Source organism: Manduca sexta, chromosome 28 (genome assembly GCF_014839805.1).
Source record: "Manduca sexta isolate Smith_Timp_Sample1 chromosome 28, JHU_Msex_v1.0, whole genome shotgun sequence".
Classification (NCBI taxonomy): Eukaryota; Metazoa; Arthropoda; class Insecta; order Lepidoptera; family Sphingidae; genus Manduca; species Manduca sexta.
The window spans coordinates 17,145,730-17,164,347 of record NC_051142.1 but is presented as its reverse complement, the minus strand read 5'-3'; the positions used below and the strand labels follow the sequence as shown (position 1 = coordinate 17,164,347).

The following is an 18,618-nucleotide window of genomic DNA, read 5'->3' as shown; positions in this document are numbered from 1 at the left end:
TTTTTGATTTCGAGAAAAATAACGCTGCCTCGGATTGGCATTTGGCATTTAACTCCTCACCCTATAATGTCATGAGGCGGATAAAAGCCCGAGTGAAGTGTTGTACTATTTGCGCCTCAGCGTAAATCCTAAAGGATCAAAGTATGCTTATTAATAAGGGCTTGTTTTCAGTAGGCATTTCAGGTGGAACACGAAAAGGTTTACTGCTATTTTGTCTAAAGTATAAATAAATAAGAATTAATAGGCTCGCCATGACGATGGGAACCACTATATCACTGCTCACTGCTCACTGGGTATTAAGGTGAAATGGCAGGTTCATAAGTGAATGCTGGATATATATGAAATGATTTTAATTGGTTCCGTCTACATCTCGTCTACTAGACGTGGCATTTACCATCAACCCAGCGACTTGGTCTCGTCACGCACACACACCCACACACCTTTATCCTCGAAGTGGTAGGCAGAGGCGTTACTAGTGCACTAACTTAGGTATTTGTTTTTCGTCCTATGATATGATAAGGGGGAGCTTATCGTTAAATCGGACACATATATATGTTATTTGATTTGACCTGAGGACTGAATATGAGACCTTAGTAATGCAATCGTACCATAAGGCAACTACGCCATCAAGGTAGTCATTCAATGATAAAAAAATAGATCGGATAGTAAGAAATTTAATAAATCATGACGAAATCCTACGTGGACGTTCTCTGGTCCATAATAAATCTTTTTTATTATTTATGTTATGAATTAAAAGTTACTATTAACATACTGTCCTAGTGATTCATTCCATCCCGGTTTTATTGTATATGTCCTGAGTATATGTCGCATATATATTGTCAAAGCTGTAACAATACAATTTTACTAGTCATATTATAATTAAACAGTAGATTGTCATTGGACTTCATTTCTTACTTTAAGGCGATACCTCAAGGTCCATTTTCATACATTTTGTTTCACCTTTAATCTGGGTAACTAAACAAGTATTGGCAAGTAAAGAATTTAAATTCACGTCTAGTTAGTGATTAGTTCTCGCAGTTGAAAGAAAAACGTAAAAATAATTAATAATCATGGATATTTCGGCCTTTAAAATTTAATATAACGAAATTTTAAAGGCCGAAATATCCATGATTATGAATTATTTTTACGTTTTTCTTTCAACTGCGAGAACTAATCACTAACTAGACGTGAATTTAAATTCTTTACTTGCCAATACAAGTTTAGTTACCCAGATTAAAGGTGAAACAAAATGTATGAAAATGGACCTTGAGGTATCGCCTTAATAGGTAAAAATCCCACTCTGTTCCTACCGCTCTCCGATAAAGAATATCAAACATGTTTATCTAGAGAAATATCAATCACTGCCAAATTTCACCTGAAGCCGTAAAGACGCCTTTATACAATCGTTAACGCTATCGCTATATGTATATGTGACATATCCTAGCGACATACTTATCGATATTCTATCGAAATGTCATTCCCATATTATTATTGTTTTATCATCAGTGATAATGATTGTAGAAATACATTTTGATTACGGCTTTTGAATCTAGTAATTAGGTTCCGGTCTGACAAGAAATAAATTTGGAGAAATTAGAGGGCTATTTGAGTCTTCAGATATCTCAATCATTAAACGACGTAAAAGCAAATTCAGTTTACGTTGATGTATTTCATAGCGGTCCACAGCGTGTTTACAGCGTATCTCTTCAATTTTGTATCATAACCTTTCTCGCCGTATTAAAAAACAAATTTACGTAAATTGTACATATTACAGTAAACGTAATAGTAAAATATAGTAAATCACGAAATTACGTATCGGTATTCGATTATTGAGCATATCAAGGTCCTAACGATTTCATGTTATTGACCAGTTTACGTTGACCTCCAGAGATTCGTTCAAATTGAATCTTTTTATGTGCCACAACGTTTACGCAAGATAGATAAATGTTTGTGAGATCCTGAGAGGACTTGAGGCTTTGGTATCTCAAAGAATAAAAATCAAGGTGGTAATAATTAAATAACAGAATATAGACATATTCAGCAGCTTAAAATGGTGTTTAATGCACTTAAAGTTATATATTTAACAAGATTTAATATATAGCAATATTTTTCACGATAATAATTTCAATGTTTACGCGAATATTAGACTTTTCGGACGTACATTTCAGTCCCCACTCTCCCCCTCACGTGACCATGAAGGCTGCAGTCTTCCAAACGTCGGGAGAAAATAATAATATAAAATCCGCGATAAAATTCGGAAACTAGCTTATTTGGACGATTTTTCACGGTAAAATTTCTAAGAACAGAATACATTACTGACTATTGTTGCATTTTTAGTTTCTAAAGTTTTGTATTTCTGATTAAAATCTAGTTTAATCCGGTTTTGTGTGAGTTTACATTAATTCTGCAAACAATAGGAATATTAATTGTTATATGTTTTATTGTGAATGGAAAAATAAAATACCATAGACGTGTATGGGTATTATCTACATCACGCAATAAGACTTGCCTAGGGTACCGTTATATTACAGAATATCTAAGTAAGTATATTTTTATATAACCCGGTAGACGACAGAATGCGTCATCTGATAACAAAGTTCCTTTAAATGCCCATATTTTCCGAACCATCATGAATGTACTACAAGCCTTAAAAGAAAGGAAAAAGGGTTCGTGCAAGCTTGAAGTGGCAGAATTTCTATTACTTACTGCCAGTAGGATTGTCAGATTTGCATCACATTTATTGTTTCACTGGCATTGTGATTAATGTGCGAAGCTAGGACTTTTCATGTAACAACTTGGCTATTTGCAGACTCTCTGAAGACCCTAATCGAAATTACTATGCTGAATTGAGGAGTTAGTTTGATAGACAATCATATGTTGATCTCCCTAATGTTACTACTGTCAAGATGTATATTTATTTTTGTTTGATATCAGTTACTGGCGTATACTGCGATGCTAAATTAAGAACTATAATAGGTATACTACCAAAAACTATGTTATGGTTTTCACCTGAGCACTAGTCAGTGATTTTTCAGCGGAAGTTGCTTTAATATGTATTGTGTACTATCACTCATTCCGAAGCGTATTTATTACTATAAATGGAGAATCCAGTGCCAAATGGCACGTTATTTTTCAAATCGAAGGACACCATTTTTTATACCTCGTTATAGAATTTAACTAAAAAAAATCGCTGGTTTTATTAGACACCTCTAGTACATACGACCACTCAGTCTTTAAGTCGATATTTTTTTTAGTTGGTTTCGACTTTTTCTAAGAAATATCTTAAGTTATAGTACAGACAGATACTGGAAAACCACCGAAGTTAACTAACCGAAACTAATCTGCGAGGGATCTACTTATCCTGGTCGATGAAGTCACGCGACGCCTTTATCATTAACATCACGCGTGTTTGTAAGGGAAGTATGCATCGTACATTGTCTAGGTTTCTCTGTTATAAAGCCTTTATAACTAAGCAATTTTTTTAGTATATTTGTTTTAAAGCAATAAAATTCACTTATTATCAAATTATCCATTAGCTCGTTTCCATAATCATGTATATAAAGTTACTAGTTTTTACCGGCGGCCCCGCCCGCGTGTTAATTTTTTTTTCGGGGTAAAAATCTTGCATTATAATATATTTACCCGGGATAAAAATCGCCTATAGTACTCAGGAGTAATGTAGCTTCCTATTAGTGAAAAATTGCAAAATCGGTTTAGTATTTTTTGACATTAGCGTATTCAAAGTAAGTAAGTATAGATAATCTTGACCAGTGGCTAAACGGCGCAAGATCTCAGGCGAAAGCAAAAATAAAATGAATCGACGCCCCGGGCGAAGCAAAGAAAGGTTTCCCCGGTTTTACCAGTATTCGTTGGTAAGATCTTGAAAAAACTGTGCGAGGCCTTTGTAAACGCGATGCCCTGGGCGGTTGCCCGGTTTTCTCCCCCTAAAGTCGCCTCTGATCTTGACCCTGTGATCGATGCCGTAGCCGTCACGTCACCGGCTGTAAGGGTTGACGATGTACTATGTCCAAACGATTGCAGGAGTAATCTAAGGATTAATTCAACAGCAGCGTAAAAAGGCTCAAGTTCTTTGGGGACACAAAGCTGTAACGGAGGACTGATTTAAATGGATGTAGTGGATTTAGCATGTGCATGCAATGCAAAACCACATTATAAAAATAATGATTAGATTTTTATGAAATTAATTCCCTTAGCTGGTTATTAAACTTGCAAATTTGATAAACGAAAGCTAGTTAGTATTTTCTTCTTTACAAGGATGTTGAGCCGGGCGACCACAATACAATGTGTCATAATTATTAAAGGCACTACGGCAACCTTCGGTCTCATAATTTTTTCTTTTATTTTTCTTTTTTTTATACCTAAACTAGGCAATGGCCTGTATCGTTGGAAACCAATTACAAGTTATATAAACATTAATTAAACAAATATATATTCCTAAATAAGTGTGGACAATAATATAATGGCAGAACTGTAAGTTTCGAATCTCGATACGGGAACCAGCGATAGCTCGTTACGTCCGCTGCGCCATGGAGGCTGTAAAAATATCCACTGTGTCAGCCAAGACGACCTGATACAGTATCCTTGAACCAATTTGGCTGACATTACGTTGGATGTGTCCAGATCACCCACACGTCGCAAAAGGGCTGTTTGATCGTATATTGTAGTGCTTGTAGTTTGTACGAAGATTATCTATACTTCTATACTATTATATAAAGCTGAAGAGTTTGTTTGTTTGTTTGTTGGTTTGTTTGTTTGTTTGAATGCGCTAATCTCAGGAACTACCAGTCCAAATTGAAAAATTCTTTTTGCGTTGGATAGCCCTTTGTTCGTGGAGTGCTATAGGCTATATATCATCACGCTATACCCAATAGGAGCGGAGCAGTAATGGCTAATCTCAGGAACTACCGGTCCAAACTGAAAAAATCTTTTGCGTTGGATAGCCCTTTGTTCGTGGAGTGCTATAGGCTATATATCATCACGCTATACCCAATAGGAGCGGAGCAGTAATGGCTAATCTCAGGAACTACCGGTCCAAACTGAAAAATTCTTTTTGCGTGGGATAGCCCTTTGTTCGTGGAGTGCTATAGGCTATATATCATCACGCTATACCCAATAGGAGCGGAGCAGTAATGGCTAATCTCAGGAACTACCGGTCCAACTGGAAAAATATTTTTGCATTGGATAGCCCTTTGATCGTGGAGTGCTATAGGCTATATATCATCACGCTATGACCAATAGGAGCGGAGCAGTAATGACTAATCTCAGGAACTACCGGTTCGAACTGAAAAATTCTTTTTGTGTTGGATAGCTCTTTATTCGTGTAGTGCTATAGGCTATATATCATCACGCTATGACCAACAGAAGCGGAGCAGTAATGGCTAATCTCAGGAACTATCAGATCGAACTGAAAAAAATATTTTTGTGTTGGATAGCACTTTGTTTTTGAAATGCTATAGGGTATATATCATCAAGCTATGACCAATAGGAGCGAAGCAGTAATGAAACATGTTGCAAAAACGGGGAAAATTTATTAGTTTTGAGAGCTTCCGTTGCGTTCGCTGCGTAAACAGGTAAAGTTATGCAACAATGATGTATGACGGGATTGTTCCTCTTAAAAAGTTCTACAAAAATATATTATAAAACAAAGTCCCCCGCTGCATACGACTGCCTGAACGTGTTTAACTCAAAAACTACCCAACATATTAACATGAAATTTGTTATGGAGACAGTTTGAGACTCTGGGAAGAACATAGGCTCCCGAGAAAATATATAGCGTGACTTTTATAACGGAATACTTTAGCCCGAAAAACTTTGTAACGCGGGTGGAGCCGCGGGCAAAAGCTAGTTATTTTATAAAACTAAATATATGACAACATAGGAGCAAGTCATCAAATGAAATGAAGTTTGATTAACTATGGAACATTTATTACTTAGAATAAAAATTCCTTTGGTATTGTAGATGGTCAAGATTTGTGATGAACTCTCACCGTCAGTCACACATCTGTTAACTTAGTTTTATTAAAACAATAATGTCTTTATGATTAAAGCGCCATAACCTTTATTATTCTACGCCTAGTAATTGGAAAACATGATGAATAGCGGCAAAATTGAAAACACTACAATTAAGTATTAAACGCATACTCCTCGGTGCCTTTGTAATCTAATCGTATTGCTTTTATATGACGGCAGCGTGAGAATACACTTTGTGAATTCGACACGTGGTGAAACAGTAGCGGTGAGGCAGTTAACTTAGTTTAGCTCCGGTCGCTCACCATTATAAGTTGACCCATGATGTGTTTACTATCATGTACTACTTCCAATATATTAAGATTGTAGAGTTTTCTTATTATCTCTGTTTTGTAGTGTAGTGTTTCGGTATATATGAAGAATAATGTAGCTTAGCCAATGTTACTGCTAGGTGTTATAAATCGTAGTATTTGTTGCCATCTCGCCGGTGTTGCCTTACCATTGGGTACAGAGCAGTGACTATGTCGTGCGCGATTAAATAAAGCACGGTCAGGGTTACGAATGTAGTAGACTGCGTTGCAGTGCAAAGTTCTAGGAAAAGATGCTACAGTTTATGAAAGGTAAGGATGGAGATTAATAGGCGAACCATTCCCTTGTCATGGGCAGGGTTTTTCATAGCTCAGGTACGCTTCCGGGCAGCTATCTCAATGCAACAAGATACCTCGGGGCCGTCTCGAATGCGCCGAAGAAGGTCACCGGGGGTTTTGGTTGGTATGCCAGATTGGGCATATAGGGGTTAGGGATTCGGTCCAATGCTCGCCCGCGTGACGCTATATTCCCAAGTGTTGTGTTGTGACATTGTTGATGTTCCACTCACAACTGACTCACACGGTGGCAGCGATAATGGGTTTTTTGCCGCGAAAAAAAGGCTTTTCATAGGTCATAGGTTGTAATTAGCACCTCAATTATATCCTATCGATGAAACTGAGAGAAAGCTCAAGAGTTTATTTGCTTGTTTGAACGCACTAATCTCAGGAACAACTAAATTGATTTAGATTTATTTTTGCACTCCAAGGAAACTACATTATTCCTAAAAACTATAGGTTACTTTTATCCCGCAAAACCTTTTTCACGCGGGCGGAGCCATAGGCAAATCTACTAAATAAAACAAATAAAATGAATTCCAGAATATACGTTTTCCAACTAATTGCGATTTTGATACGGTCAGGCCAGTAACCTTGATTCCATGTCGTTATTATAGTTATTTTTACATAATATCTGTAAACATTTGAAGCTACGTTTATTTACATGTCGTGGATATGTCATTATGGGGTACATGTTGATATGTGTACGGTGAAAACAGTCATTTCAGTGTATAAAAGTAGATAGTTACAGAAAGACTGTGCCTTCTTTTAGCCAATAAAAGAGTATAAAAAATGTTTTCAATTTTGATATTATAAGTAGTAAAAAAGCCTTTCTGTTTTATAGGCATGGCCTATATTTAGCAGCGGGTAAAGTTATTATATCAGGGTCCATAGCAAAATACCTATCTATAATCGTTAACGCTAACGTTATCTATATATGGAACATATTGTCCTAACGATATACTTGTTTTTTGAATTAATTGACGAGACGAGCTTGCCATTCACCTGACGGTAAGTAATACGACCGCCTGTAAACAGTAGAAACACCATCCAACACCTTGAGTTACAAAGTATTGTTTGGTATTCCACTGCGCTCGCCATCCTGAGACTTGAGATGTTATGTCTCATTATGTCCAGTAGTTACACTGGCTACACTGTCCTTCAAACCGGAACACAACAGTGACTACACACTGTTGCTTGGCGGCAGAAATATCTACCCAGGCGGACTCTCAAATATGAGAGACCTACCACTAGTGAATACTTATCGAAGGGATATCTTATTCCCATACCTTATTTCTGTTTTCTTTTAGCGTTAACGATTGTACAAAGGAAACTTAGTTAGGATTCCAGGCAATTTAATTATAGCTTATAACCTCTTGCCGAGATCCCCATCGTTAAAATAAAACTGACTTTAGTGCCCTTTAAAAAGAACAAACACAGAACAATTACGATTGAACGCGTTAAACAATTGTTTACAATCTGTTTATTATCAATGGCTGAACTATTGTTCTAAGAATAAATACCTTATGTTTAGAATAACTTTCCTACTAACAGAGAGCTGCGCCTGAGTATCTTCTCGTTTTTCTTAACTATCATATCAATGATAATTATTAAGCTTCACTCAGAGCGAATACAATGGAGCACGATAAATAATTGTTTTCGTAAAGCATTCGGATAATTGAAACTACGGATAATTCCATGTACGAAGGGAAGCAATTTTAATACATGACTTATTATTAACTAGTTTTGCTCTGCCCGCATTAATAATGATTTCTGGGATAAAAAGTAGCCTATAGAACTCAGGTCAATGTGGTTAGGTTAGAAGGCTATTGGTGAAAGAATTTTCAAAATCAATGCAGTTTTTGAGTTTCGTACTGAGTTCCATCCTAGAGCGGATTACGGTTGTCAATCGGATAATCGCGAATCCGTATAATTTAGGTCCGAATAATCAAGTCATGGTTTTTTATATTATAATTGCCCCCGACGTTTCGAAGGCCTTGTAACTGTCATTGTCACGGAGGGTCAATATATAGTAAGTAATATTACTACGTCAGAGGGACCGAAGTGTTCGTCATCTGAAATGTCAAAGTTACAATATCTACCTACATTTTACAATTATGCTAAAATTAAATTTTTTTGAAGTCTGGCAGAGTCTGGTATTGGGTTCGAGAAAACCTTGTTCATCTTTGCTCCACCCTAAGGTTGACTGGGAGAGAATGCCTATGGCATTAAGTCCGCCTGTGTACAAATTTTATTGTTTATGGAGTGTAAAATAAATAAATAATAAAATTATAAAAAAAACGCTATAAAATCTAAAAAAATGGTTTACTTATATGTCTGACTTTCGCGTATACAAATCGTTAACGCTTACGTTGCGTAAGTATAAGAATGACATATTTTAGCGATATACTTATCGATAAAATATTATGTCATTCCCGAATACTTTTTCTGTTTTATATTAGCATTAACGATTGTAGAAAGGCTTTTTGGCCATAGGTTCTGAAATAAATAGGAAAATGTTACTGAATAGGGATTGCCCTACAATATTAGGTAATTATGTCCTAGATTGCTAGGACATAATTAATATGTTTGAAAATCGGCGGTTAGTCGGCCAATAAGCCAATTAGTTACTTAATCTGGATCTTTTGTCACTTGTTTCTGAGCAGAGTTTTAAAATGATATAGAGAGGACATTGGGAACATTGTCATACAACATTTTTGCCCTCATGCGATGGTTACTCAATCGAATGTGAAATAGCAAAACATTTATATAAAATACTTCATATATTTTCCATATTTGCACGATAGTAATGCGCATATAAGCATATTTTCTGTAAGTATGTTAATTTTATATTATATCTCAGGATGCTAAATCTTGTCACACATACATTTCAAATAAGACAACTTATTGTCAATTGGCAATAAATTTGGGGAAATTTGGTTCTGCTGTCCGGTTTATAACTAATTATTCTGTTTAAGGTGGTAGCTCAAGGTCCATTTTCATACATTTTGTTTCGGCTTTAATCTGGGTAACTAAACAAGTATTGGCAAGTAAAGAATTTAAATTCACGTCTAGTTAGTGATTAGTTCTCGCAGTTGAAAGAAAATGTAAAAATAATTAATAATCATGGATATTTCTGCCTTTAAAATTTCGTCATATTAAATTTTAAAGGCCGAAATATCCATGATTATTAATTATTTTACGTTTTTCTTTCAACTGCGAGAACTAATCACCAACTAGACGTGAATTTAAATTCTTTACTTGCCAATACTTGTTTAGTTACCCAGATTAAAGCCGAAACAAAATGTATGAAAATGGACCTTGAGCTACCACCTTAATATATTTTTTTCTGACAAACATTCGCTCAGTTTTATAGTAGTGTAAGTAGTGTTAATCAGTAACTAGTTGGCGGCTTCCGATAGTGGCGAAGGGTCCGTATAACCTGATTCCTACCGGCTTCACTTTCGTAATTTATGTAAAATCTTATTACCATTGGAACGATTTGCAGTTTGTATTTATGCATATTATTAGTACTTATATGTTGTGTCGGGTTCCTTTTCAGAAAATTTCACCTTTGGCCACTGGCGCTCGTATAAATTATGAAGAAATAAAACAGACTTAAAAAAAAAATAGTAAGGTTCCAGAATATTCGCTATGTGCTAACTTTTATTCGGTGATAAAATAGAGATTTGAAAAACACGCTGTCATTTTAAGATAAAATTACTGACGGAATGATTTGAGCCGGTCAAGATTATGTAAGATATTTTATCTGTTTACAATTTTGATAAAATATCCGCAGAGACTAACCCCCTTATTCATAGACGTTTTTTATCGAACGACCAAGTAAAGCTGTGATAACAAGTCTGTTTCTCAGTGCTGACGGCATGGCGGTCTTCTCAGTGCGTAGACATAGGGCCGTTGTGATTGGCTAATATTGAGATACAACAATAATAGCCAATCACACGGCTCCTATGTCTGTTTCTTAGTGCCGTTGGGCACTGAAAAACAGACTTGTTATCACAGCTTTACTCCGTCCTTAGATAAAAAACGTTTATGAATAAGGGGGTAAGTATAAAACTTTTTGTAAACATTAGAGTGAATAATTTCAGTAAATAAAACATTATCATGTATTTACGAGTTGTATTATAAAAGATCATTTAGGCAACGACTTCAGTGTATGAAACCGTCCAAATCGTCTTCAACAATCGTATCGGTTATTTTTCTATATATATAAAAATGAATGCCTTTTCCGTTGGTCGCGCCACGCGCCTCGCGTGAACGGCTGGACCGATTTCAAATTATTTTTGTTGTGTTTGTTATTGTCAGAAGAAGGTTCTTATGAAAGAAAAAAATCAAAAAATTACGCGGAAAAATAGAAAATTTAAGAAAACTTAACGAAAATATTAATTTTATATAACTTTCAATTGTTCGAAATAACTGTCAGCGATTGACAGGATGTGCGCTGCAAATTCATAGCTAAGACGGGACAAAGTCTGTCGGGTCAGCTAGTAATAAATAATATTGCTTGTGGCTCCGTCCGTGTTAACAAGTTTATCCGGGATAAAGTTCCGGTTTATATTTTTCCCGAAAAAATCTAGCCTATAACACTGAGGAGAAATGTAGCTTCCTACTAGAGTTAAAAAAAAACAGTTTAGTAGTTCCCGAGATTAGCGTGTTCAAACAAATTCTTTTGCTTTATATATTAATATAGATTATGTTCTTGTAAAATAAACGTTTTCAACAACTTTGAATAAGAGCGGTTTTTTTTTTAAATTCGTACTGGCCAATAGACGTAAGTTTCTTAGGACCTGGTGATAAATCTAGAGAAGTCAAAATAAACTGTTGACCTCAGACAACGAGAATATGATCCCTCCATGGTTATTAGCATTATGCCAGGCTGTCCTCGATATAGACCGCCTGACTCTGGGAGGTTATACCACCTGACCCTGGAAAGAGTGGTTGCGATACAGAAGAGTGAAATATGTCTGGTACCCTTCCTCCAGCCAATTATAGCCAGCAGGTGTAGTTACATTGACCTGTTTGGAGTACGTGCCTTCGTACAATAAGGAAGTTAAATAATAATATTTAGTCGCAGTTTCTAGTCCAATTTAAACGTTGAATTTACACGCACTTTGCATTAAAATATATTATTTTAATGTTTACTTATTCCAGTCTAAATGAGGGCAGATTTTTATTAATTTGTAAAAAGTTGGATGTTTAGGAGTGGTTAGGTTTTTTTAATATTTTGACAGCCTCCGTGACGTCCGGACGATGAGTGACTGTACCCAAGGACTAAGCGGAATTGGTTGTGATATGTGAAGATATGAGATCGAATCAGAAATGAGGAGATTCGCAGGAGAACCAAAGTAACCGACATAGCCCTTAAAGTTGCGAAACTCAAGTGGCAGTGGGCAGGGCACATAGCTCGTAGAACTGATGGCCGTGGGGGCGGCAAAATTCTAGAGTGGCGACCAGGAACCTGGAGACGTAGCATACGTAGACCCCCCACGAGATGGACCGACGACCTGGTGAGGGTCGCCGGAGTCCGATGGATGAGGGCGGCCCAGAACCGGTCCCTATGGCGCTCAATGGGGAGGCCTATGTCCAGCAGCGGACGAATCCAGGCTGAAATGATGATGGTGATAATGTGAAGATATGGCTCTCATGCCTGAGGGATATTTCTCACTACGTTTATTGGTAACAAACATTATGAGGAAAAAGTAAGGCTGTGAAATAATAGGCTCGTCAAACTTCTGTTAGTGTGTTACTTCTATTTATACCTCTAGCCCTTTAACTATCCTTTTGTTATATATATTTGGGTGTTAATATATGAGATGATTAAAATTAGACTTACCATGTACGAGTAAAAACTAAACTGGGTTTGAAAAAACTTGCACTCAAAAACAAAACTAGGTTTGACAAAATCTGCACTCAAAATAGTAATCGCAATCAGGAAAACAGCTAAGGAAAATGTTTTAAATACAAATCACGTTTCATCATTGAAAACGAGAGCGGACAAAAACTGATTGTCTTTTAATAGTGTTTAGTTATTTCGGTCATAATTCCGTTCTGCGAATAGTGTGGTTATATATATAATATACTATATATACAAGTAAATATAAAATTATATATTTTAGGTTAAGTAGGACCTTCTTGTATATTTAAAATTAAACTACTTTTCGGATTCTATAGCGGTTTTTTATATTTTATTTTTCTCCTAACGTTTTGAAGACTTTACATCCTTCATGGTCGCAGGAGGACTGAGGTGTTGTTCTTCCGCAAAGTCAGAGTTACAATATCTACCTACATTTTGAAATTATACAACTTTTTTAAAATTTTAGGTGATGGTGGTCCGATCTACGATCTTGATACTACGATACTATATGATACTACGATCTTCTTGTAGATTTTTAAGTAAAACATATGATGCCTGACTTAAATAAGTAACTTTAAAACACCGGTGATTATATTCAGCTTTACTTATAAAAAAAAGCTATGCTTAGTTAAAACAAAAATTTACTCAATCAGTTGTAAATCAAAACCCGCAATCTTGCTTCTTAATAAAGTTTAAATTAGGAAACCGGTGATGTGTATGACAGCTATTTAAGCAATTCTTAACCACCTCTTAACGCTAAAACAAGTTTATAAGTAAGACTGTATTTGTTTAATTTACTGGCTAATAAGGTTATTAAAGATAAGGGAGTCAAGGGTCCCCCGAGAATACTAAAGGTCAGGCAACGCTTAAGAAAACAGACCCTACGAGCCGTTAGGAAAACGCCAGAGGTAATGAAAACATTAGGTTAATTAACCATATCGCTTGAATATTAGCCCCTTATAGTTATTTACAGTCAACCCTACTCTAATGAGAGGTTACGCCTCTCGTTTGTTCCGCTGGGTGGATGCAAGTTAGCGGACTTTAGTTACCCTCGAAATTCTTAACCAGATGTCCGAAGTTTTAGATTTTCTCATAAAAGTCTCTCCTGGAATCGAACCTGAAGTTTTTGTCTTGACATAGCATGACTGTCAGTTCCACTTCCGTTAGCCTAACTTTTTTGATAATAACTTTTATTATTCATTAAATATCAGAAAAGCGGCTGTTCCCTGGGTAAAAAAATCACATTCTTTATTATAAGTTTATAAAGAATGTGATTAAGTTATCCTTTTTTAAGAACAGGACGCCCTCGGACGACTTACGAATTAAGCCATATCCGGAAAACCCGTATGAATGACAACTTCAAGCAACTGAGTGTTAAATGTTTTGTTGTTTTTTGATAACGCATAAGAAACGCGTGCAAATGTAATCACAAACTTAATAAAAACTAGCTAAACTAAAAGAATACAGGCGTCGTAAAAACCATACATCCTTAGATAATACGTAATCATTAAAAAGTTACTTACCACACAAAATCACAAATAAATCAGGCAAACATCACATCACTCACTGAATTAAAATTAAACCGACGCGTTCATAACATGACACTGGTCGCTAATACTTTTTGTTATTTTTTTTTTTCTATTTCCCGCGCGCCCATTGCACCAAAACCGCGCGCGTTTCCGCCAGCGTTCAATTATCGAATAAACTATCCAAGATGGCCGCTTGAATGACACTAATGGTTAGTGGAGTATGGCGATCTGTCGATAACAGAAAAATTAATGGTGAAAGTTTTAATGCTTCATAATTGTTTGTTTTATAGCAGGTAATGAAATGTATTACTTTATGATTGACTAAATGGGTTACATTTACGTTTATTCGTTTTATCTAAGTTTGTTTATGCTGTTATTAACTTTTAAATTAAAAAAAAGAATAATTTCGCTTCGTTAGTTATAAACTGATGCACTATTTTTTAGCGCTTACCGTTCCTAAGCAGGACGATAAAAACTGTAATTACTTTGTTGGAATAGTTTTTCTTTATTTATGTCAATATGCGGTAAGTAGATAAATAATATCAATTAAAAATAAAACTCAAGTACCTGTTTAAAATGTATAACATAATAGTTTATTTGACTAAGGCTTTAAATTTTTTTGTCATCTGTTCCGTAAATATACAAAGGGAGTTTTAAATCATAATTACTTACGTGAGTTCATGCTTGAAGAGACTTAGCTACATAGCTATATTCATAAATACACACTTATGACATACATCCCGAAGTATAACTTCTTTCTGTGAATATGCATAGTAGTTTCCGAACCAAAGTGGTCCAAAGAAAAGGGGACTTATCAATATCAATTTCCATGCCGCTCGATAAAATCTAAAATGGGCTATGTTGATAATTTATAATGAAGTGACACAAACGGTTTATAAAATACATAAGTTGCTATATAACTGTATATTTCTATTGATGTTATACAAAAATCTATCGATATCGAAATTTAATATCCCAACATTAATCCCGTAATTTGGCGTCAGTCACATCACATAGGTTGACACACTTGTGTCCACGCTGAAATTAGATGTATTGACATATTAAGTGTCGTTCCCAGGTTCGGAAACCTTCATCCCTGGATATTGTATAGGATAAATCAAGAGGAGAAGCACCCATATCACGAAATACCTTAATGGTAGGTAAAATAAAACGTCTATTAGTCACTTAATTCAAGAGAAGTAGCCATATTACGAAATACCTTAATAAAGAAATAGCTAGCAGTCACTGATAGTCTTGACCCACGCCACGATACAAATCTTGTGTCGTTGGTACCGGTAATAACTGACTTGCCAGAACTTTTAAAATTATTTCAATGCTATACTTGGGCTAATGAATATGGTACATATTTGGTAGAGGATCAGACAGAAACCGTCATACAATGATGGCATAAATATTTCCGGTGAAACAAGTACAGGACAGTCGGCGTACAATTATTACATCCAGTAAACCAAGCTGTTAACTGAATGTCGACGATTAGTCTCCGAAACAAGCATACAACGTTTTTCGTTCAGTAACATTATGTTTGGACAGCACTTGCAATCAAATGCAATGTACTACAATAAAAGTAACCACTCGTATCAGAACAGCCTGATAGCCAAAGGCATTATGAAGTGAAAATATAAAAGTTATTTCTATAAGCTATCGAGTATCGATGTCGACACGCTCACAGCGCTTGTCTGTCAACAAGCGTGCAATTTGGGGACACGCTACATCACTACCCACTACATACAATGTATGTATGTCACTCAAAATAGATCTCCAGTGGCCATCGACGCGGGTGGACAAACATAATTTGTCAATTTATTACGGTTTATTTTTCGGTAATCTATGTAAAAAAATATATGGAATCCGGTGTATGTCCAGCCGTTCTCTTCAACCGATTTTTTTTTATTAATTATAGGTATTGATGCAAAGATTTCCGATCAAGCATTTGGAAATCACGTAGTTTTCACCTTTTTTTAACTTATATTCAAATGCGATTTCCTCTTGTACATTTTTTATGTTTTCATAGCTTTCTTTCTGTATATCTCAGGTTCTATAAAATACCAAGGGAAGACTTGATCTGCCTTGGGTTAGAACTTAGAACTCAGGACAAATTTATGTTACTAAAAATAAAAAAAAGAATTGTCCAATATTAGTCTAGTTTTCTAATGTTTATTATGAAATCCATAAAACTACAAGCTATCATGGTGAACGCAAGGCTAGCGCACTTCGTAAAACACAGAGGGATAATATAAATGCTACGAAGGACTCATATTGATTTGCCTATCTATTATTAAACCGTTTGAAGATAAACATTGAAAATTTCAGCAAACAAACATTTTTATTGAGTATTGACAAATGATTGTGATCCAAAGCCGGCTTACAATGTAACTGGATTATTAGGGTTCCATAGGGAGTTAGTGCGAATCTCATAGTGGTGTTTGCTGAATTATGGACGTTTGCTGGAAAAGCAAAATGACTCCATTTAAAACTGACGGTCAGTGAAGTAGGGTTTAGATAAAGTGACGAGATGATTATCCCTCGTCAGTCGATTTAATAATGCCGGCCTGTTTGAAATCGGATATAGGCACACACGCTGATTCCGAGAAGCGACACAATTACGTAGACTACTATGGCGGGTTTTACTACCTCTGTACGGTGGTCGCTATCCGGGCGAACACAAATATTCTAAAACTAAGCTATCTACTAACTGTAACTAGATATACAATTTCAAGCTTTGAATCTTATACTGAACACTATGAGGTTTAAAGCTCTTTACCTACCGTTAAATATTTATATATAATAGCATTGATGCGCCTAATCAATGTTTTACATCGACTTTTCAAATTATTCCAGGCAAAAACGAATGTAAACAATGATTTTATAGTCTAGTTAATGACATTCATTGAAGGTTTAATTATCGAGTGTACCACAAAAACAATAAAGATTCCAAAAGGTACTTTCAACAGACTGACCCATAAACGCAAAGGTTACGACTTACGAAAGAGAAGGCGGCCTAATAGTTATTGAGGGCATGTGGGTAAGTGCCCCACAAGGATTAGAATTGTGTGTAAGGGAATTAGAGCTTTAGTGGATTGAAAGATTGATGAGAGTAATAAATAATGTTGTTCTTTCTTTTTAAACGTTTCAAACGCTGTTATTTACGGAGCGGGAAACCCTTAGACGTACGCAAAGAGAGGCCGAGTGGACTTTGCCCAAAGTATTGTATATTAATTATATGTAAAAATTTGGTACTATAAAAAAATTAAACGGATAAAATTATTAAATCTGCAAGTACTAAAACGTGATTATATTTTTTTAGTCTAGAGACTTTAGCACCTCTTGGAAAATGACTCTAAGTACGCTCATGCTTAAACTCTTTTTATTCCCTGTGTATTTCCTCTAAAGCTACGTTGTGACTGATTATTTTCGTATTGTGGGTAAACGTATAATGGCACCCCATAAACGTGGGTGACAAAGATTTACTACCTATCACAATATAATTAGTAGTAGTAGGTACTCATAAGTATAGAAATATATAGAAATAGCAATTTTGAAGTGGATTCCTTTTCGAAAAAACATACCGACAGTAAGACTGGCCAATTACCTAAAACTAATTCCAACTACGTCACACCTCAATTACCTACGTCACTATGCATAAGAATATAAATATTGAATAGCGCACGCAATCTTTTCTTATGACGATTGCTGACGTCATTCCGAAAATAGACAACACTCGAGTGAATTTTACCTGTGTCGTCACGTGAAATTTTAATGAGGATTGTGGACGCCTACCATTCATGAAATGGGTAGTTAAGGTATGTTACCTAATCAGTTTTAGTTGTAGGTATCTATTTGAATGGATACCTACACATAAATGTTGGTAACTAACTGTCAAATATACATAGGTAGATACATATAGGTCGATGAGTAGACGTAATTTGTTGTTGGGTTTCGTACGGTGAATGACTAGCACATGAAATTCGTTTGTATATAACCAAATGATAGGCGCAATATGTCTATAAATAACATCACGGACTACCTAGAATTTTGAATAAAAACACACATTGCATTATGATATATAATCACCGTGAGAAATCAGACGTCTCCTCAATGCTCGGTAAGTAAAGTGTAGTTACAGTGGCGTCTCTTTAGCATAAATAAATAAAACGCCAATATCTTCCTAAACTGCAGTACGAAAGAATGCACACGCAATTCACCTAGCATTATGGATGTTTTTTACTGTTCAGTGATCACTCATCTTTTTCGTTCTTGTAAGTATAGGTACTTACTGCCTATAGTTACACTGGTCTGTTATAAAGAGATTAATATCTATCTAGATATATAATATTTTCTCGTTTTCCTGCTTTCGACTATTAAGTGACGATTCTTGAATAAAACAAGCTACTTACGATTAACTCCCGCAGTTGGCAAAGAAACGCTTTTGTCGACTCAATGCACGTGTTAGCAGATTGTTATATACATTACCATAGATCCTATTTCTGCCGCATGCCAATTTATTTGGTAAACAAACGAGGTATTTGACCGGGAGGAATGAGTGAATGCGAATTAAGTACAT

At 35.6% G+C, this 18,618-nt stretch overlaps 1 protein-coding gene across 7 annotated transcripts in view; it reads right to left on the bottom strand.

Annotated features, from left to right (window-relative positions):
• LOC115456192 (anoctamin-4) overlaps positions 1-14,222 on the bottom strand; it is a 32,587-nt gene extending 18,365 nt beyond the window's left edge. For 4 of the 7 annotated variants that reach the window (XM_030185150.1, XM_030185144.1, XM_030185147.1 and 1 more), the window contains exon 1: positions 14,031-14,222. The gene's annotated coding sequence lies outside the window, so the exon portion shown is untranslated. Of the gene's footprint in view, positions 1-12,111; positions 12,654-14,027 lie in introns of those variants that run through there. The other 3 variants (XM_030185145.1, XM_030185149.2, XM_037444607.1) reach the window with 3 other exon arrangements.
• Between the last annotated feature and the right edge of the window lie 4,396 nt (positions 14,223-18,618).